The sequence below is a fragment of the Lemur catta genome, chromosome 14, assembly GCF_020740605.2.
Source record: "Lemur catta isolate mLemCat1 chromosome 14, mLemCat1.pri, whole genome shotgun sequence".
In the NCBI taxonomy this organism is placed as follows: Eukaryota; Metazoa; Chordata; class Mammalia; order Primates; family Lemuridae; genus Lemur; species Lemur catta.
Genome location: NC_059141.1, coordinates 8,020,537 through 8,044,330, shown reverse-complemented (window position 1 = coordinate 8,044,330; position 23,794 = coordinate 8,020,537). Strand labels below are relative to the sequence as shown.

At 36.5% G+C, this 23,794-nt stretch overlaps 1 protein-coding gene across 5 annotated transcripts in view; it reads right to left on the bottom strand.

Moving 5' to 3' along the window:
* The window catches only part of ATE1 (arginyltransferase 1), a 117,346-nt gene that overhangs the window by 29,050 nt on the left and 64,502 nt on the right, over positions 1–23,794 (bottom strand). The window lies entirely within an intron of this gene.

Below are 23,794 nucleotides of genomic sequence, written 5' to 3'. Positions count from 1 at the left end.
TGTGTATGAAAGGAGAGTTTTCAATGGCTACCCCACTAAAATAAAATTCTTCTATAATGGCACCTATCTTGTACTTTACACAAAAAATGCACTTCCCTAAAATTTTAAGGAGACAGTCATCACCCTTCCATCCTTTAACAAAATAGTGTAATTATCAGTTTACCACATCAGAACTCTCTGAAAATAGTATAAATGAAATGGAAGCTGAAATCTACAACTTCCAGATGTGGTAAAGTGTAATTCTGATAAGTTACTGTTATGGAGAGCCTGAAATTATGGTATTAGTCAGAGAGATGATTATAGTTTTGAGCTTGAAAGTTTGGAGCATTGAGAATGTTTGGAAGCAGTTGAGCTACAGGCTGGTGCTCTATCAGCCGTTGATCTATCAGCTTCTGGTGGTGCAGCACTGAAGTAATACAACATGGTACATAGCACACATTCTAGCAACAATTTTTTAGTATTATTATGAGCTCTAAATCTACAGATATTTAATGTGTTTGAATCTAGAGTAGTTTATCCTTTTTGATGCTCAAATCATCCACATTTTCGCCAGTGGGAGCCAAATTAAGTTATCTTCTGAGTGTTTCTAATATAACCCTAGTCGTTTATGATCGCTTCCATGCTTGGTAACTTCTTTTTTATCTTCACAGAAACTATTTATTAAAGGAGTTTTAACTATCCACAGACTTCACTGTGTTTGTGAGCAATGGATCTGAAAATCTATCACTAAATAAATAAATTAAGCTTACATCAGTTATTTAACTTTAGTCTCCAGGAACAGTATGATCTATGAGCATCTGTGTCTCCTCTTTGTGTAGTAACAGCATGAAACACTTACACCATGCAAAGAATCACACAAGACACAATTAAAAGTAAGCTTTCCAAAGCACTTTTAGCAAAATATCTAGCCCTAATTGAAGGGCATATTAAAAAAATATCTAAAACCTAGAATAAATCAAATGTATTGGGAGCATTAAGTCCAAATAAAATAAGCAAGTGTTTAATTCTTTCTTTCTATAACGTGAAGTTACTAATTTTAAGGAAAGATTATATTTATGTATGTAATTAAAATAATTTCAGTATTAACAAAATAACAATAAGCTACTATTTACTGAGTGGTTACTAGGAGCCGAGCATTACACTAACTGCTTTACATGTGCTACCTCATTAATCTTCATAATTATCCTATAAGGAGTGATGATTATTATCCCCATTTTATTGATGAAGACACTGCAGTTTATAAGAGCTGTACATAAGCCATGAAATCAAGATTTGAACTCAGCTCTTCCATGTCTGAGAACTAGGTCTTAACTCTCCTTTCTCCTGGTAAAATGGTAAGTAAAAATGTTTAAATTCTATAAGAAAATGTATTTACAGTCCAACTTTCAACAGTTTTTAATTAAAATAATGCACAGATATTTATTTATATACTGTTTTTAAAATTTTTATTATAAATTTTTTTTAGAGACAGAGTCTTGCTGTGTCACCATGGCTGGAGGCAGTGGCCTGATCATAGCTCATTATAACCTCGAATTCCTGGGCTTAAGCAATCCTTCTGTCTCAGCCTTCCAAGTAGCTGGGACTATAGGCACACATCACTACGCCCAGCTAATTTTTTAAAAAAATTTTTCATAGAGACAGGGTCTTACTATGTTGCCCAGGCTGCTCTAGAACTCCTGGCCTCAAGCAATCCTCTCACCCTGGCCTCCAAAAGTGCTGAGATTACAGGTGTGAGTCACTGAGCCTGGTCTTATATTTTAAACATTTATAAACAATGGGAATTTAGAATGTTTTAAAAATCCTAATGTTCAGGAGAAACTATGAAAAACAAAAATAATCTACCATTGGGTAAAAGGTTGTGGGAAAACCCCACAGATGACTTACTAATTGCAAAGCGAAAAAGCAGCTTTAAAGAGGAGGGTCTGGCAGATGCCACCTTAACCAAGTGAGCAAATGTAACATCACTGATACTGGGACAAACTGACAATAAGGGACTCCTAATGTGATGTCCTGAGACTGACACAGCATCAGCTGGGTAGTACTCCTGCCAAAAATGATTAACCTGAATAAAATTATGAAGAAAAAATCAGACAAATTCAAACTATGGGAACTGAACTCTTCAAAAATGTTGATGTTGTGAAAGCACAGAAAGCAAAGTCACAGTTCTAAATAATGTAAAAAACCATATATTTTTTAAAACCATAATATTTTTTAAAAAACCATAATAAATGAACTATGTAATTCTTGACTAAAACCAGGATTGAGGGGAAAAAAACAAAGGGCATTACTGGGGCAAGTGAAAAATTTGAATATGAACTATAAGTTTGATTATATTATTGTAGGGATATTAAGAATTTCTTGAGAGTGATAATGGTGTTGCAGTTAAGTATGAGAATATCCCTGTTCTTAGGATACCATGCTAAAGTACTTGGGGATGAAATGTCAGGATGTCTGAAACTTGACTTTCAAATGGATTAGCAGAAAAAATACACACAAACACTTATATGTGCAATTTATACAAAGAAATAAAGCAAATGTGCAAGATGCTGATAACTGGTGACTTCAGGTGAAGGTATATGGGTATTCACTGTACTATTCTTCCAACTTTTCTTAGGTTTGAAATTTTAAAAATTTGCAGGGAACAACAGATTCAACAAATACATACTTCTCTCTACCCTACCCTCAGCACACATCCATGCTCCTCAGTATTTTGTTCTTTTTTTCTAGAACTTACCAATCCAATATTGCAAGATATTTTTCAAATCTTTATTCTAAGAACTCCCTGAAGACAGGGCCTATGTCTATGTCATCAGCACCAATAGGGGGATTAACACAGGTCCTTAAAGTGCCTCATACACAGCAGCCTCAGTAAATGCCAGCTGAATTAAATATTTGCTTTTTCTATTATAAGATACTATCATGTAGGTGACAATAAGTAGCTTTTAGCAACTTTTTAGCACTTTAAAGCACTCAAAACAGAGTTATTTTGTGACTGACAAACTATGCTATATAATCCTTTAAATTCAGAATAATTTTAAACTGGTTAAGTATCTGGAAAGTTAAATTTAAAAAGAAAGGAAGAGTAACCAAAGGTAACCAAACCACTGTTTAGTACTTGCTTCATATAGTATAAATTTAAATGTAATTTATGTAGGTAAGAGTCCATTTAAAAATTTGTATCCCAAGTTGGTAATACATGTTCTAGAACACCAGGGCAATTTTATCATTGAGGTTCACATAACAAATTGTCCTTATAGTTGAGTTTTGTCATTGTAGAATAGCTATAATGTACTAGATGATGACGACATTAACTGAGACATGTATAGGCTGGATTCACAGAAGCCGAAAGTAGGTAACAGCAGACTGTAAAGTAAGAGACAGCAAACTAACTATGGCCTATGGGCCAAATTTGGTCCGCTGCTTGTTTCTCTAAGAATGGCTTTTATATTTTTTAATGGTTGAAAATAAAAAGAATATTTTGTGACATGAAAATTATGACATTAAAATTTCAATGTCCATAAAGTTTTACTGGAACACAGCTATCCCCATTTGTTTATATACTGTCTGTGGCTGCTTTGGCTACCATGGCAGACCACAAGGCTGCAAAGCCTAAAGTATTTACTATCTGACCCGTTAGAGAAAAAGTCTGCAGACCCCTACTATAAAGGAATATAATTGCCAGGGAGAGAAATTTCAATTCCCAGAAGACAACTGGGGACCTATGAGTCTGTTTATCTTGTGATATTCATAGAGATATACATTTGTACACTTTTCCATGCTTATGTTTCAATAAAAATATTTTTTTTAAATTGTCCTATTACAATGAATTTATAAATGTACAAAGAAGGTAACATTTCCCACAATGTTTTCCAAATTAAATATATAAAATGTGATGTTTTTAAAGCCATTGTCCCAATCTGAGGTTGACTTGTGTGTGACAAACAGTCCAGACTATGGATGGCCAGATATCCAACTCGGCAGATCATCTAGAGAAGATTCCAGAAAAGAACTAGAAGCAGTCCAGGCAAGTAGACAGTAACAGCAGGTTACAACTCAATCAATAGCAACTCCAACAGAAGACGGGGTCCAACAGCAAGATTCTAGGATCTAAGAGGACTAGAAGAGTGAGGCACGTTAATATGGCCTGTGATTTAACACTGAAGTGGCAACCATGGATGCATACGAGCATGCATTCTCAAATCCTACTAATGCAAAGAGATTGAAGGCTTGTAAACTGTTTGGTAATACTGTTAGACCTATTTAATCATAACCTGCTTGGTATCTTCAACTATAAATATTGTAAAATAATTTATAGCAAAAGCCACCTTCTCCAAAGTAGACAGGACTAGCAGTGGTGAGTTCATAGAAAATGCCCATTATAGTATGTGGGAAAATTCATACATCTACACAATACAGTTGCAAAAGGAAGGAGTACTCAGTAACCTTTTTATGTAACAGTAAATATTCTTGGATACCACATCAAAATTCCACTAGCAGTTTCCACGAATAATATCTTAAAGGTTATTTACAATGTAAAATCTAAAGTTGTATCGATTAACTTTTTTCTACTCTATTATACTAAAATCTTTTAATGTATCTTGCACTTTTAGCTGATCTTTTACCTGTTTATGATCTGTAACATAATGTAGCAGTCATTTGAAAAATAATGATTTACTGAGTTAGGCAGATCTTCCAAATGTTGACATGTTTCAATGGTCAGTTATCAATCACGTTTTCTAATATCATCACTGATCTCATCACAAGAGTCTTTAAGTACTGGAAAGGGTCAGGTCCACAGTGAGGGATACAAGTTCTTCAATACTTAAACACTGATAAATGACAGCTCAAATTTGGCAACAAACACTGTCAACTGTTTTCCTTGAAGTGACAAATTCACTTCATTCGTTTTGAGAAAAACGTCTGCCAAATAGCCAAGTCTGAATATCCAAGTCTGTCAGTTGTTCTTTCAAGTAAAAAAGGCATTCAGGAGGGGCAGGGTGGCTCACACCTGTAATCCCAGCACTTTGGGAGGCCAAGGCAGAAGGATCGCTTGAGGCCAGGAGTTCAAGACCAGCCTGGGCAACAGCAAGACCCCATCTCTACAAAAAATTAAAAAATTAGCAGGCAGTGGTGGTGCATGCCTGTAGCGGGAGGTTGAGGCAGGAGGAATGCTTAAGCCCAGGAGCTTGAGGTTGCAGTGAGCTATGATGACACCACTGCACTCTAGCTTGGGTGACAGAGACCCTATCTCAAAGAAAAATAAAAAGTATCCAATGGCAAGAGCAAAGTTCACCCTGCAACTCAATTGCACAAGTGCTTTTCCTGAGACAGGTTTTGTACTCTGGGATACAGCAGAAATGCTTTACACATACTACCCATTTCATCACATAGAATATATAAAAAACCATATATACTTTTAATTAAATAAAATAACTTTTACTGCGCTTCATCAAGGAAATTCTTAAGTAAAACTGGCATTATTTTTATTGCAAGTGTACCGCAACTACTGGTCATGTTTCCATGCCTTGGCACTAACAGTTTCCCCCAATTGCCTTTGTATACTCAGTGCAAATGTCAACAGGGAAAAAGGCAAATAACACCTTAGCATCATTATGAAGACAGTTTTGATCTCTTGGACACCCAAAAGGTACTTGGGGACTTACTGATCAAGAGAAAAAGTTATGGAATGAAGTGGAAAAGTATGGACACATCGCTCAAGGGGCAAACAGGAAGGGCTGGCAAGGATGAGAAAGAGCAGCCACAGAAACAGAGGGAAACCAGGAGTGTGTGCAATTAGGGAAGTCAGGGAAAAGAATGTTCCCCGAGGCTAGCGGTCAACAGCAAAATGCCAAGAAAGATTAAGACTGGAATGTCTTCATTGCACCTAATGTGAGGAAGGTTTACTTAAGGCTGAACCAATGATGTCCAATTAACCAGTAAGAACCACAAAAAGAGTGGACTTTCTAAAAAGAATAACTGTTAAAAATGTATGCTCAGTATTTTGGATAAAACAAGGTTTTATTACAGAAGAATTTTGATACTTTCTTAAATATCTATTCCTTTGCTTAATAAGCATACATAAATTATTTGGTCCTATGTAATGTAATTTAAAAATCCTGTTCAAAGTTCTTCAGATTTTGGGGGCAACTGCTAAGTATGTCTTTTTAAGAGCAAAGTTCTGGAATATTAAACAGGATTAGTAGAACTGAAACATCAACACCTTCTTCCTATTTAAATCAACATCTCTCCATTTAGTGTATAACCCTAAGATTAAAAATTTTTTTAAAAAGTCTACCATTTAATGTTATAAAGGACACTATGGGTCAAATGACAAAACTGGAACAGTAACAGTAGATTAAAGTTTTGTACTGATGTTAAATTTACTGAAATTGATAACTATAATGTAATTTATAACAGAATTTCTCCATTCTTGGCAAATACAAATTATAATATTTTGAAGTAAAGGACCACAATATATTCAACTTACTTTAAAATGGTTCAAAAAATAGTATGTGTGTATGTGTAAGTGCACAAACACACACATTCACATATCTATGCATATAAACAGAGGGGAGGGGAAGAAGAGAGGGGGACAGAAGGAACAACAGATACAGCAAATGGGGTAAAACATTACCAATAGGGAAATCTGAGAGAAGGGTATACTGTATAGGTATTCTCTGTACCATTTTTATTCTTGTAACTTTTCTGAAAGTTTGAAAATATTTTCAAAAAAATAGTGCAATAAAAGGAAGGCTATTATTTGAATATTAATTGAAATGTAATAATATGGAACTTATGATCTTACTTGGAATATTAATTGAAGGTCTTGGGCCAGGTCTGAGAATGGCAAGGTTTCCCAAGCAGAGGAGAATTAACAAAAGCAAAAATATACCCCATGTTTAGAAAACAAGTAAAACTGCTTACCAGACTCTCATACAAGATTTACCAACCCTACTAAGCTGACCCTAACAAAGAATTCAATAAAGCTCCTGGGAATGGATTTATTAGATTTAGCCTAAACTAAGGCAATAAAAATACTTAACCATCTCTCTAGATTCTTCTTTCTAAAATCCCATATCCCCCAAAAATATAAAAAAGATCTATCTTTCTCATGGTGTTTTCCTTGTGAGCTAGGAGCAGTACAACTACATGGTGCTATACTGCAATGTAAGACCTTGAATACAGAGAAGGCAGAAATTTCTCTTCTCTGAACTTTATTCCAAATTCTTAACTAAAATATGTAGCTACAAAATGCTGACTCCAAGACAACATAAAAGGCACACAAGTACCCCACAGGTGTCTTTTGTAACTTTTCCTCGGTTTACACAAAACAGATGGGAAGAAAATTTTTTAAAAAATCAATAAATGGTAACAAAGAAGAGAAATACAGGGGTAGAGGGGGAAGGTCCTTATTCTTCCCAAACTCCCTCTAAGTATTGCCTATCAAGGTGGCCAAGCAGCACTTAAATTCTTCCCACTGAGAGAAGTATAGCCAGTTATGGTTTAAATAAGTTGCACATTTCTGACTTTCATGTTTAAATTTATTATTATGGCTCCTTAAAAAATTATTAATGAAAACAATAACTTTATTTGGGAATTAGTAAAAAAACAAAATACATATTTTCTAATATTTGATTTTCTATTCTCTCCTTCACCATAGTTTTGTTTACAAAACAAGTTCAAAACTTTGGTAGCCAAACATGCAATAAGCAGCAGCAAGTCCCTAGGAAAATTACTGCTCAAATAAAATTAAACATGGATAGCTCCAACTTACAAAAGTAACTATTACCTGTCTAACAAAAAAAAAAAAACTAAACTCATTATCACCACCTTGGTCTCAGTTTTCATAGATTTAGGTCAAAAAAGCTGAGATGGTCCACCCTCTCCCTGTCTCTGAGGTATGAAGGTCATATACTTCTTTCATGACAATCAACATTCTCTTTGTCATTGATTTTGTTTTTCAAAACTCTCAGGGAAGAAAATCCAATCTGTTTCAGTATTTTCAGATAATATAATATTTCCTATCATCCGCTCTTATCAATTTTAAATCAATCCTTTTATATAGCATTTATCTCACTAAATACTAAATCAAGCCCAAACACAAACATGGTCCATCAACCACTCTTCTGAATTCTCCATCACAATTCTAACAATATCTTAGAAATAGAGGATGGACTGTTTTAGTGCCTGGGAAAGATAAAAACTATTTCTGACATGGGATCTTATCAATTCCTGTTCCTACAGAATATCTCACTAGCCCTTTTCCTCTTCATTCTCCATCTCAACCTTGGTAAGTAGCTCATTTATTATGTAAGTACTGACCACAAAACTGAGTGCCCAAGGAAAGGGATCACAGCCTCAAGGGCACAGTGTTACCTTCCCCAAATGCATCCATGCTGCTGGTAGATGAGGTTGGTACAGTGGCTCTTTGGGTTGAAGAAACAAAGAAATTCACTCAGGTGATCCCAGTAAGTGGCTAGTACTAATGGTGACAGGGAACATAACATTATATAGGGAGGCCCATCAGGAAATGAGGGCAGAAATATTAGCCATGTAGGGTCAGGCCTCCGGAGAATCCCAGGTTATATAGGAAAAAGAGGAAACCCAGGCTAGATGAAGGCCTCATGGATTAGAGATCATAATTCAAGAACTGGAAAGCAGGTGGGACAAGAGGTTATTTATGTCCCCTCAGCAGCAGGAGGCCCTGGCCTGTATTTTTATCTGCTATTAATATTTGCAGTCTCTGCTTTTGCTCCCCTTCCCCTCTCCCTGCTCTCTCATCTGGATATCTTTTGATTTACAGACCCCTTTGAAAACCAGATGAAAGTAACCTACAGACTCTATCCTCGAGATACACGTGCTTGTGTACAAAAGTCTGCTACAATTTCAACCTTCTTGGATCCATGTTTATGAGGTCTTAATCTCTTCCACAGAATATATGAGAAGAGCAACGTCCCTCAGAAAAGAGGCGTGGCCATGGCAGACACCTGAGCAAAACGGACTTCCCTGTATAGGACAAACATAATAGAAAAAAAATGGGGGATTACAATGCACATCACTACACAGGTCACAGGTTAGTTATAAATCATATATATACTATATACATACACATGCATGCACACACACACACTCAATTGACTAAATAATGGCTGAAGGATGCCAAAGAAAAGGATGGTAAAAGTTGAGGTAAGACAAAATTTTATCTTAAAAGAGAGGAGAGAAATGAACTGGTAAAAAGAATGAAAGAAAGCACACCTGGATGAGCAATGGTGTGTCTAAAGGCAGACAGGGAGGAATCAAAAGAAAAGGGAACCCTTGAAGATCATGCAAAAGAGTCTAGCTGGCTTTCAGAGAGCTGTGTGAAACACCATAGATTTTCTAGCAAAATGACCCGCACAGTGTAAATTGTTCTTAACAGGAGAACAGCTGACGTTGGACACAGTACGGCAGGAGTGAGGAGATGGGTGATGAGTGGGAAGGTCCTCCAGCAGGAGCCACCAGGCTGCCACTGCTTCTCAGCACTGCTGTTTCCAACTAACTTCCTGCTGTCTATCCAAGATAATTATGCTACTCAAGGTCAAGTCCCATTAGCCAATGCCACAAACTTGGACAATAAGGTGCGTGAAAGTATTAAGCATGAAAAAAATCATACAGTTGCCCTATTTTTACAGAATGAAGATGAAGATGTAAGAACAAATATAACAGATACAGATATGAAGGAAAGAAGACCTAAGCTGTGATAGAACATCCTAGAGGGTGGGGGAAGGGTGGAAAAACTGGCTTTCCTTCTAACATCAACAGCAAAGTAGAACACTGGGCAAGAAGAACAAATCAGAATAGTAAAGCACATGCAGATACACGCATTTCTCTAAAACAGCTTAGTTCTAACCACAGGGATTAATGCATATGAGCGTAGGCTGTGCCACACACCTCTGCCCCAGTAAAACTGAAAGTGAGTATAACCTCCCATCCTAAAAGACATACGCCAACACGGTGTTCCTTGTACTAAAAAAGAAACACTGATTTTAGCTGCTAGGGTGAAAGTAATTCAGCTTACTTGGTTATTATGATGCCATCAAGTTTCTTTTTATTTCTATAATGGCAAGAAAAACAATGGTTTGTAAACGTAAAAATCAGACCCTGCCAAGCACCTCAAAACTGGAAAAAACAAGCACCACATCTTAGGAATTTTAACCTTATTTTTTGTTGCTACTGCTGCATGTAGAGGACCTCAAGATTTGCAAGACATTAGGAGAAACATTAATTACCTGTAAGTTGACATGAAGGTCATACATAAGCCCCCTCAAAGAAAATTTAAGGTAGTCCTGTGGTCATCAGTGAGTTTATGGCTGCACAGCGTCATGAATTAGACACAAGAAACTTCTCTCTGGTGTGTCATATAGGATGGTTTATTTCCAGCTTGTTATGGTAAACTCAAAATTAATCTTTCTATAAGTTCCTTTTTGACAGCAAGAGTCAAATTGCCCACAGTAATTCAGCAACTGTAAAGCCCTACATACTTCAACAAGTCAGTAACTGTTTAAATAGGGTTTTTCAACTTGGGCACTATTGACATTTTGGGCCAGATAATTCCTTGTTTTGGGGGGACGTTATAAAATGTTTAGCTCCCCTCTACCCACCAGATGCCAACAGCACGCACATCCTTCCCCCATTAACCCAGTCATAACAACCAAAAATGTCTCCTGATATTGGGGCAGGTGGGGTGCAAAACTACTCCAGTAGAGAACCACTATTTTAGGGCAAGTGGGAGAATAGGGACTCAGAATGGGTACTTATTCATTTCACTTCACTGCCCTACTATAGCTAATATGTTAGATCATGAAACAAATTAATGTTATTTTGTTAAATGAGTGCTTAGATTGTAAGTTTATATTATACAACTATCCAAAATTATCATACTCAAAAATTATTTTATACTGTATTCTATTAGTTGTTTCAAGAGTTTTACTTATAGTGGATTTATTTAATTAGATACTGCTATGATTTGAATGTGTCCCCTCCAAAATTCACATCGAAATTTAATCCCCATTGTGGTGGTATTAACAAGTGGGTCCTTTTTCAGGAAGTGATTAAGTCATGAGGGCTCCACTTGCAGGAATGGATGTTATAAAAGAGCTGTATGGAACTAGCTTACGTCCCTTTTGCAGTTCCTCATGTACATAGTGTACAATAAGGTGTCATCTTGGAAGCACACAGAGCCAGCCCTCACTAGACACAGAAATTGCTGGCACCTTGACATTAGACTTCTCAATGTCCAGAACTGTGAGAAATAAAACTCTATTGTTTATAAATTACTCAGTCTGCAGTATTTTGTTATAGCAGCACAAATATAGTGACAGAAATATCTCTAAATAAACTCATTTAAAAACAAACCTTTAATTCAAATAAAAATCAAATATAAACCATGTATAATATTATACAGGACTATCTTTTCAGAATTACAAATGTTCGAAATTAATTATTTCCAATGTCTGAAAAGAATTTGAAGAAAAATGCAACGTAAGGGTATTTCCACTGGTCATTTATCTGAAATTCAAATACAATAGCTTTCTCTTAAAAAAATACTTTTAATAAAGTTATCTTTCATTAATATTGCCAAAATTATAAAAGATCTACCCTTTAGAAATGCCAAACAATGCCGCTTTATTTGACATAGATATGTATTTTCCCCAACCAGTGGCCGAATGATTCATTATCCTCGTATTCTATTTCCATGCATCCAAAGATTTATTGAACACTTACTATAAATCAGAGATTGCTGCTAGAAAAAATAATGAGCTCAAATTCCATCTCTGCACAAGTTTAGAGTCGAGATGGATGGGAAAACAAGTAGTTGTAACACAATGCAATAAATGTTGATATCAGCATATAAGTTGCAATGGAAACAATATACTTGTGTCAAGGAAAGTCAGACAAGGTTTCTATAGTGTTAGAAGTCAGAATTGTGGTTATTTTGCGGGGTGGGATAGTAATCAAGGGGGGCATGAGGAGTTTGCAGGGCACTGGTCATGTTCTGTTTCGTGTTCTAGGTGCTGGTTGCGCAAGTGTGCTTACTTTGTGAAAATTTATCCAATTGTACACTTAAGATTGCTGCACTTTTCTGTATATACAGACACACATACACAGACACATACATATATTTATCTCACAATTCAATAAGTTTACCTTAAAAAAGAAAGAAACTACAGATAGGTAGGAGAGAAAAGAATTCATGGAAAATATAAACTGTACCACTGAAATAGGTCTTTTAAATTTTTCTAAGCCTAAAGTTTCAATTAGAACCACTTGTTTGTGCACAGTACTCACTACTTTCCTTCATTTCCCAGTTTTATGCATGCAGACAGATGTCTGCCTTCCACACACAATGCATGTCAAAAAACCCACTGAGCACCTTCTATTAGCCAACAGATATGCTGCACACTGGGGACAGTGACAGATATTAATAAGAGAGTTTGCTCAGGGATGCACAAGCAGTGACCATGTCTGATCATCTTCCTTTCATTTGCCTAGGCATCTAGCATGATGTTTTGCAGAGTATGCCCTCCAAAAACACTAACTAATCACATATACCTACGAACAACTAGAGACCAAGAAGAGCTAGAGATAAAGCACTTAAAAATGAGAAGAGTTCACAGAAGTGAAGAGATTACCTCCAGCTTCAGCACATAGGGAGGAAAGAAAGTGGGGTAAAGTGGGTAAGACACAGAGGATGACTTCATGGAAGAAATGGAGCGTGAACTTGGTTTGGAAAAGAAGCTCCGACTTCCGCATGCAGGAATAAGTGAAAGACGTCTCAGATACAAGAGACAAGACAGCTCAGAGGTAGGAAAGTTTAAGGGTACATAAAATAGTACCTGGCCAAAAATCCTTCAGTAGGTCAAAATAGAGCTCATTAGTACTTTTCAAAAGCTCCACAGATGACTGATATTTTTTAAAGGTTGGGAAAAATATGGCACATGATTAAATGTACTTTTATTCTCCAGTTAACATTTACCTTTAACTAATATGGCAAGCATTTTAGGATACTCCAAATTAAAAGTTTTATACACCCCATGATAAATCTGACAAGAAATGCCATTTACATGAATTTCAATTCTTAAGTTCAAAGTCTCCTTAATAGCGCTAAAACTAAAATGTGAGTTAATGCAAACTCTGAGCAAGTTCACCATCTTGAGCTTCAATTTTCTAATCTGTAATGAGAAGTTTAGAACAGACAGCCCTTAAAGAACTGCTTTTGACTCTGATGTGGCATAATTCCACATATGACAATTTTAGAAACAATAATTTGTGATGATCATGAAAATTCTTTTTACCCCCATTGCCTCTAGGAGGCATCAAAAATCCCTTACTAAAATTATTCTGTGGTAATTTTCTTTACTGACTTTGTGTAATTCATTGGACATTTGACATCAAGAAAACATGCTGAATCAAAAGAACCCAGTATTTTGTTCTGTGCTGTGGGTAACTGATGAGATCATTTATATTCTTTTCAGCCTAGCAGTAGCAAAGTCACTACCACGTGTACCCAAATGCATCACTCTGGGCTGCAAGACAGTAGTAAAATAACATTTACTAATCTGTTCGGTCAGGAAACTTTGAAAAGCTTGGGGGTTTCACTAGTGCATGATTTTGCAGATGTAGCTCTGTTAACTCCAGATTTTTTTGATAGGTGCTTTTATAAAAGTAATGCTAAGTATCTCCTTTGGGGCAAACATTTTCAGAATTCCCAGGGTGCTGTATGACCACAATCAAGCTGAAGCATTCGGTATAAGAATGATTAATCACAGATGAATAAGCCTTTTGTTTCTTTTCTACCATTTCAGAACACTTTCTGATGTTTCAACTATCTGATGTCTGGCCATGTCATGATACCAAACAGACTGCCTAAATCACTGTTTACTTTGGCCTACACATAAATCTGGATAAAGAATTCGGTCAAAACACCTTTTTCAGATCACAGAATGGCTTTATAACAGCACTCTGAGAGGTAACATGAAGGAGAAATATTAAATTATATCTAACAACATTTCTATACACTTGAATTTTCATTTTCAAATATAATCAAATAGTTTTGAAACGTATGAGAAGGGGGTCAAAAAAGAATATAAACTAACCTTTACATGCAAATAATAAACATTTGGAAAGCACAGGAAAATCCATTTTTTAAGAAAGCTTTAGGAAAAAACCTAAATAAAAAACTTAAACAAAAAAATAGCTATTTTCTAGCATAAACAGAAAGGAGACAAGGAAAAGGTAAATAAAGAGAAGAAAAAACCCTATACATAAAATTTTGAGAGGTGAAATTAACTAAACATAGGATTAATTTAAAAAGAAATAATGCTACTGATTTCTTTTAGTTCTGCTCTGAGCTTAGTTATTTCTTTTCTTTTGCTAGCATTGGAATTGGTTTGCTCTGCCTTTTCTAATGCCTTGAGACAATTCATTAGATTGCTGATTTGTGATCTTTCTGTCTTTTGAATGTAGGCATTTAAGGCTATGAATTTTCCTCTGGGGCTGCTTTTGTTGAATCCCATAGATTTTGATACCTTGTGTCCCCTTTGTCATTTAGTTTGAAGAATCTTTTGATTTCCATCTTAATTTCCTCCTTGAGCTAATAATTGTTGAGTATAATGAACAGAAGCTTTTTAAAAGGAGATAGACTAATGACCAATAAACGTATGAAAAAATGCTCCATGTCTCTAATCATCAAGGAAATGCAAATCAAAACCACAATGAGATATTAACTAACTCCAGTGAAAATGGCTTTTATCAAAAAGTCCAAAAACAACACATGCTGACATGGATGTGGAGAGAAAGGAACAGTACACTGTTGGTGGGACTGCAAACTAGTACAACCTCTATGGAAAGTAGTATGGAGACACCTCAAAGAACTAAAAGTAGACCTACAATTTGATCCAGCAATCCCACTATTGGGTATTTACCCAAACGAAGAAAAGTCATTTTATCAAAAAGACACTTGTACTCAAATGTTTATTACAGCACAATTCACAATTGCAAAGATGTGGAATCAACCCAAGTGACCATCAATACATGAGTGGATTAATAAAATGTGGTATATGTATACAACGGAGTACTACTCAGCCATAAAAAATGGTGAACTAATAATACCTTTTGTTACAATCTGGATGGAACTGGAGATCACTCTTCTAAGTGAAGTATTGCAAGAATGGAAAAAAACAAACACCACATGTACTCACTATTAAATTGGAACTAATCGATCTACACTCATGCACACATATGGAAGTAAAACTCAACAGAAATCAAACAGGGGTGGAAGAGGGGATGGGTAAATTCACCTAATGAGTACAATGCACACTATCTGGGTAATGGGCACACTTATAACTTTGACTCAAACTATATAAACTGTACAAAAGCAATTCATGTAACTAAAACATTTGTACCCCCGTAATATTCTGAAATTTAAAAAAAGAGGAATAATGCACCAAAGATGGAAGTATAAGAAATAAAGTGAGATTAATACCATTAATATTACTATGCATAAAATTAAAATCTGAATGAAGGCTGAAAGAACTCATTTTTAATAAAGGTTTATTCCTTCCACAACCATACAGATTACAAAGATAACATATAAAAACAGAAATATCGGCCGGGCGCGGTGGCTCACGCCTGTAATCCTAGCACTCTGGGAGGCCGAGGCGGGTGGATCGCTCGAGATCAGGAGTTCAAGACCAGCCTGAGTGAGACCCCGTCTCTACTAAAAATAGAAAGAAATTATCTGGCCAACTAAAAATATATATAGCAAAAAAAAATTAGTCGGGCATGGTGGCACATGCCTGTAGTCCCAGCTACTCGGGAGGCTGAGGCAGTAGGATCGCTTAAGCCCAGGAGTGTGAGGTTGCTGTGAGCTAGGCTGACGCCACGGCACTCACTCTAGCCTGGGCAACAAAGTGAGACTCTGTTTCACAAAAAAAAAAAAAAAAAAAAAAAAAACCCAGAAATATCTTTAAACCAATAGATCAGTTAAATATACATATATATAATGAATATATATAAACCAACATCTTTTTTAAAAAATATTGGCTATTAGGCAAAATAAAAAAAATTTTTCAGATATTCACCCTCTGTACTGCCACGTGGTCAAAGAGGCAGCTCCTCCCATTACCAATCATACTTGCCCTGAGTTACTTCCAACCCCTTGCCAGTGATTAGCTCATGCACAGACAAGAGGCACAAATAACAAATAAAATGTATGAAGTCTGTCGGGGGCTTCTTGGAAAGGGTGTCCTTAATCTTAAGAAGAAACACAAACCACCTTACACCCATTAGAATAGCTATTATTAACAAACAAACAAGCAAAAACACAGAAAATAACAAATGCTGGTGAGGATGTGGAGAAACTGGGACCCTTGTGCACTGTTGGTGGGAATGTGAAATGAGATACAGCCACTATGGAAAACAGTACGGTGGTCCCACAAAAAATTAAAAATAGAATTACCACATGATACAGCAATTCTGCTTCTGGATATATGTGCAAAAAATGAAAGTAGAATTTCGAAGAGGCATTTGTACATTCATGTTCACAGTAGCATTCCTGACAATAGCCAGGGGGCAGTGGCAACACACATGTTCGTGGACAAATGCACAGATGGATGAAAATGTGGTAGATACATACAATGGAATATTGTTCAGCCTTAAAAAGGAAGGAAATCCTGACATAAGCCTCAACATGGATAAATCTTGAGGACGTTGTGCTACGTGGAATAAGCCAGTGACAAAAAGACAAATACGTTATGATTCCACTTATATGAGGCACCTAGAGTTGTCAAATTCTTAGGGGCTGGGAAGAGGAAGGTACAGGGACTTATTTTCAATTGGGTACAGAGTTTCAGTTCTGCAAGACAAAAAGAGTTCTAGAGATGAAAGGTGGTGATAATTGCATAGCAATGTGAATGTACTTAATATCACTGAACAGGAGAGGAAATTATTCCTTTCTGACTCTAGTCACTGCTGATGGCCTGTGATGCCTGAATGGGCAGCAACCACGCTGGGAACAGTGAGAGGAGCAAAGCAGGAAGACCAGCACCACTGACAGCAGCAGAAAAGCACACTGTCCCCTCCTGCTTCAGCAGGCGGAACTCCTCCAAGGAGAAACTATTCTCAGTTGAAAATATAATTTCCACTCATTTCAGCCAGTTCCTGAGTTACACTAAAACAGCATCAAGTCCCATTAAAATGGCCACAATTACTATAATAGTTAATGTGAGCAATAAGAACACAACATAATCAAGACAATTCACTTTCACCAATGATTCTATCTATCAGCTCTCATTAAATTCTTTTGTGACTATCCTGTGCCTTACATCTAAGACTATGGTCACAGACAAAACATATCTGACCATGTAATATAATGACTGTGTAATGCAAATCAGCCTTTATTTAAAATGCACATGCACACACACACTGAACAGTAAAAATAAATAAATTCAATAAAAACATTTTAGGGAATATGGTGTACAAGAATATATCTGCTATAAATTAGCAAACCATGAGTACTTAGGAGAATTTATTGCAGTACATGCTGTCTACACAGCTATTTTGATGACCACCTAGTGGTTTTCATCTTGCAATGCTCACCATTAGCAAGACAAGCAAAATCAAAATTTGTTGACATGTTAAAATGCCTTGTAGGCTCAAGTTGGGGTATTAAATAAAATGCCTTATAAAGACAAATTCTCACAAGCCAAGCACATTTCTAGGTATGATTAAATAAGGAAATTAAGTGACTTTGCCAAACTCTCTCACACTGAGCCATCAGAAACTTCTCACATCAGTTCAGCTCAATTCAGGACATGAGCCTGCACAGCACAACAGAGAATGAAGGTGTGCTTTCCACCTACACCACATGTTTCAGTCATCCATTGCTGAGTAACAAACTGCCCCAAAAGTTAGTGGCTTCAAACAATAATTTATTATTCCTTATGATTCTGTGAGTTGGCTAGAACTCAGCTTGTTATTATTTTTTGCTGGTCTCTAGACCTTCAACTTGCAATCAGACACATTCATGCTTGCACTAACACCTACCTTAAAATTTTGGACAGTGTATTTTCTGACTGAAAAGAGCCATTTTAATAATATGTGCTATTCCTTCATAACTGAGGGTTCTCATTTACTCAAAACATAATATCTGCTATGGTGGTTTGAATGTGGTTTGCCACTGCAAAAACTCATGTTGAAATCTGATTCCCAATGTGGCTGTGTTGGAAGATGGGGCCTAGTGAGAGGTGTTTGGACCATGGGGGAACCGCCCTCATGAGTTGACTTATGCGGGCTTCCAAGAGTGAATGATTTCTCCCTCTCATGGTGATGGATTAGGTCCCAGAGAGCAGGTCGTTATAAGTGAGGCTGGTCACTCCTGCACCTCTCTGCATTCATCCACTCCCTCTTCTGCTTCTCTGCCATGTTGTGACAAAGCACGAGGACCTCACCAGAAGCCGGTGCCATGCTCTTGGACCTTCCAGCCACCAGAATCGTAAGCTAAATAAACCACTTCTCTTTGTAAATAATTAAGCCTCAGATATTCTATTACAGCAACATGAAAAGAACTAAGACAATATCCTTAAATGAAATTAAAATATCTTTATTCTCTCAGTTACCTAAAATTACTTATTTTCAATCATAATTCAATGGAAAGTATTTTTCTTAAACTAACAATATAAAATTTAAAATCAACATGTTCTCAAAGACCCAAAAGTGTTCAAAACAATGATGCCAGAAAACTGTTGGGTTTCTAAAATTAATTTAATATTCAAAAAATTTTATTATTACCTCACAAATATTTACAAAACCATTAACTATACTACAGATTCAGAATTCTCTCTCTCAAGAAGATATAATGTGAATACAACATAGTAGAAAAAATTTAAATGGTTGTTTAAATGGTTAAATTGAGTCTCAGATTTTCTTTCCACTTTGGGCTGTAACCCAGTTTTACAGGTTTTGATAGTGTTTCCAAAATCCAAACAGATATTAATTTTATGGATTTAGGAATGAAAAATTAGAATTCCTGAAATCATAAGTTATTCTTAATACTTCCAATATTCTTCATACTCTTTACTCAAAATGGATATCTTAAAAATTATTTAACAAAGAAGAAATATTAAGTTTAGCAGTATTTATAAAGAACTTTAGCCTGTAGCAAATATTAAAACACTGGAAAACTCCAAAGAACATTATTAGATACCATTTCAAATAACCTAGCATTTGGATCTCTTAGCCAAGTAGCAGCACTATGCAGAATCACAAGTTGAAATTGCCAATTTATGAACTTATTTTGGTTCCAAAGCTTGTTATTTCTTGGAACACTACTCATATACTTTGCATATAAGCTTATTAATATTTATTATATTTACATTGTTACTGACATCGTTAACGGCAGACAGGGACACACACACACACCACATTACACTCCATAACAAGCAACAGCTACAAGGGAGGCTGACTGATTAGACCGTGACTGCTCCCTCCTCTGTGCTCCTCCCCTGCTCCCCCCAAGTGTCAACCTTAACTGTCAGCTCCACAGTCAGGGTTTCCTGCCCTTTCTTTTGACTTGACATCAGTGGATTTCTTCAAACTAGTAACATTTCTATGTTGAATGTTCAGTTTTAATACTTGCGGGAAAATTATAATACTTTCCCCCAATTTCCTGGTTTTTCAACTGACTTTCCCCAAGATTCATGATTTGAAAAAACATAAATTTACCCAAGAAAGACAGGAAGAAATTCTCACACAGAAACATTAGTTTTCATGTTAGCTTTACTCTATTAAAAGACCAATCTGCATTTGAAGTGATTTCTACCAACCCATACCAGCTATATCCAGCTATATACCAGGAAATGTATATAATCAGTTATCTTTTACAATTGCACTTGTTGCTCTCAGTTCTTCTACAGACATAGTAACTTACTATTTTGAAAACAGGTATAAAGTGGCAATAATCTACAGTGACCATAAATTATTCCAAATTGCCTGTCTTTAACCCTAAGTAAACAGGAATCCCATTCTTAGCTTCTGATGTAACATTTGGAACAGGAACTAAATGAGTTGATGGTGGTATTCTGCCACACACCCTGATTAGTCCCCCTCAAATTCAGTGGCTCAGTTTGTGGGATAAGAAGGAATATTACATTTGTGCTAGCATGTAAAAGATGATCTTTTCTGATATAAATGCCCTTGAACTGAGTATTAGTCAGACTGCCATCAATGATGATATATAGCACAAACATACCAATATCTCCTCATTTCAATGGAGTAAAATAACCATATTATTCAGCCAACAAACACCAGAACTCTAAGGGACTTTTTTTTACCCTGAACAGATAAGGCCAAAGCTGACAGACACCCTGCGGCACAACACGGGATTCATTATTGAAAGGTTCATCACGTTGTGGCACCATCCCTAACAGAGCTCAGTGCCACTGCCCTCTAAGCAGAAGGTAACAGTCCAAATTCTGGGAATTTTCAGAGAGCCAGTACTGATGGGCACTAGCACAAGCCTCTCCTTTCCCCCAACATCTAAACTAAACTAAGAAGTCTGGCTAATAGCACAAGCAGGCCATTTGGAAGTTTGAGTGCCATTTATCAGTATGCAAACAGAACCCTGATGCACCCCAACAGAAGCACATATAATGAGATTACAGACGCTAACCAGTTGGGTAGATGCTATACTGGAATGGAGACAGTAACATAATATATCTCATTTCTACATCATTCCCACTTTACAATTGCAAAAACTGAGACCAGCTGTAGTTCATTATCAACTTCTCCAAACTGTTACACATTCCTGTGTACCACCTCCCTTTGCTCTGGGAGTATTTACCAATACTTAGCACTATCCAGTCACAATACCTAACACATTCTGTTAGAACTGTTTGTTCTAACAGAACTGTGTCTGTTACTAACCTATTTGCAAAGTAAAAGCTGTCCCATTCATGCTTAATAAATATTTGTTAAATAAATGAAGGAGTTTCTCACTACCCTACATACTTCTTCACCCTCTGCATTACTATTTCCAGTCATTAATTCAACAAATGTGTATGCAAAGGAGATAGTCCAGGGAAGAAATGTCAAGTGCTATGAGGTAGGTGGGTGAATAGTCAGATCTAGTCTTAGCACGCAGATTACTGGAGAAAGTGATTACTAGGCTGAGAAATGATGGATGAGGAGTTTATAAGCATAGGGGATGGACAGAGGGAGGGAAAAAATGAGACAGAACAGTATGGGTAAAGGCCTCAGGTCAGCCTCCTATGTTCTCCAGGGCACAGATGACGAAGTGAAGATATGAACTTCCTCAATCTGAGTAATTCTGAATTTAATAACCACAAAACAACAAACTTTAAAATGGAAAATAATCATCTTTCCAGTTCCTCATGAGACTCTCAGACGTGAAAAAGTAATCTGGTACAGTGACTCTCAAGTCTGACTTCACATCAGAATCTTCTGAGTATTTAAAAAAAAAATCTGATATCCATGGATGATCCCAGACCAATTAATTAAAATCTTTCAAGGTATGGCCCAAGCATCAGCATTCATTCATTATTCCTTTTTGAGACACGGTCTCGGCTCTGTCACCCAGACTGGAGTGCAGCGGCACGATCATAGCTCACTGCAACCTCTTGTTTCCAGGGTCAAGCCATCCCTCCTGGCTCAGAATCCTGAGTAGCTGGGACTGTAGGTATGTACCACCAGATCTGGCTAATTTTTAAAAATTTTTTGCAGAGAGGGTGTCTTGCTATGTTGCCCAGGCCGGTCTTGAACTCCTGGACTCAAGCAATCCTCCTGCCTTGGCCTCCCAAAGTGGTGGGATTACAGGCGTGAGCCATCACACCTAGCAGCATCAGTATTTTTAAAACGTTCTCCAGATCATTAAGTGCAGTCAAATTGATGACAACAACAACTGACAGGCTAAGTAGAGATACACTAGCTGTTTCCTGAGTCTCTTTCTGAAATGACCCTAAAACTTGGCATTGGCTGACTTCCTGACATTGAAATCTTAGCCTAAACATCAATCCTTGTAGGCCCCTCTGACCTCACAGTCTAAAATAGCCACACTCACTTAATGTCTATCACATCATACAGTACTTATCCTTAACATTTGTCTTCTTTAATTTATTGTTAGTTTCTCCACTAGAATGGAAGTTCCATGAGACCAGGGATCTTGCCTGTATTGTTCACTACTGTTATTTCCAGTGGGAGCTCGACAAATACTTTATAGACGGAGGTAGGAAGCCAGCCAGAAGGCTAGCAGTCATGGGGGCACCTCTCCTACAAATGGAATTAAACAAATAATATCTTAAAGCTATAATTCTGATGGATTTAGGTTGGATATGATTAAGCTAGATCGAACAGCATGGAGGGCATTTTAAAAATCCTTAACTTAGAACTAGACATGGGCTGACCTTCAATTTTGAAGCAGAGTTCTACCTTGGAAGGAGACTAAAAGATTTAGTCTGGACTAGAGTCAACCAAGGTGTGAGTTAAGTCTTCATGAAGAAAAAAGGGATGATGAAACTATATTCAACATTTCCACTAATGATAAAAAATGGTAAGAAGTGGTTTAAAATACAGAGTAATTTTGAATTTAGCTTAGCCATAAGGAAAAACTCGCCAGGAAAGTCTCATTCTGTGAGACTAGAATGACCATTAAAAATGAGAGGTATTAACAAAAGTGAAATCCTGCAAGTCCCTAAGTATGGTGTAATAATACTTCTGTTTGAATGGGTCATGGACAAGTACTACATAAAGGAAGATTAATTATATGGAGTAGAGGTTTCTTTGAGTCTTATGTCAAAATATCTTAAGTACCTGAGTTTTCTACCCTGAACTAATGAGATCTAGGACCATGAAAATGAGCCAGAAGGAGAAAACACTAGTAAAAACATAACCAAATAAATGTTTTAAGGCAAAAATAAATATGCTCACGCTTTTCTTTCTGCATAGAACATATATTTAGGCCTATCAATTAAATTAATAATTCAGGCATAAAGGACATTTTTGAAGACAACCAAATTCGTAAGTTATCTATCTACAATGTACACTTAAATACGAGCTCAAAAGAGAACTCCAAACGCCAGCAGGATACTTTGCTCAGCTTATCTGGACTGTGAATGTAAAACCAGCAAAGTACTACGTTTTCACCCTTCTCTCAAAGCCAGTTCTACTTTTAGAATCCATAATTTCTGATAATGGAATCATTACTTCTCCAGCCATTCAGTACTTGACCTCAAAGTTTTGGAACTATGATCATCCCCTCATTTAGTTAATCACCAAGTCCAGTGAATTATTCTTTTGTAAGAAAGAAAAAAAGGGGAGAGGTGGGAAATTTATGGATTAAAGAGATTTAAGAGACACATCAACCAGATATACTGTATGAATTGAATTCGGTTTGGGTCCAAAGTCAAACAAACTAACTGTAAACAAGATTATGAGACAATTAAGGAAACAGGAACACCAACTAGATGTCAGATGATATTTGGAAAATTTTAAATATTTTCCACGTACGATGATGAGACTGTGGTTATGTTTTCAAAGTGCCCTTATCTTTTAGAAATATACACTCAAATATTTACAGATGAAGTGATATCCTTGATTTGCTCCAAAATAACTCAAAAGGGGGTAAGAGGTGGGAATGGAGTGAAGGAATAGATGACGTAAAATGTAAGAAAATTGCTAAAGCTATGGTAATGGGTACACAGGGTTCAAATATGCCTTTTTTCTTTAATTTGGCATGTTTTAA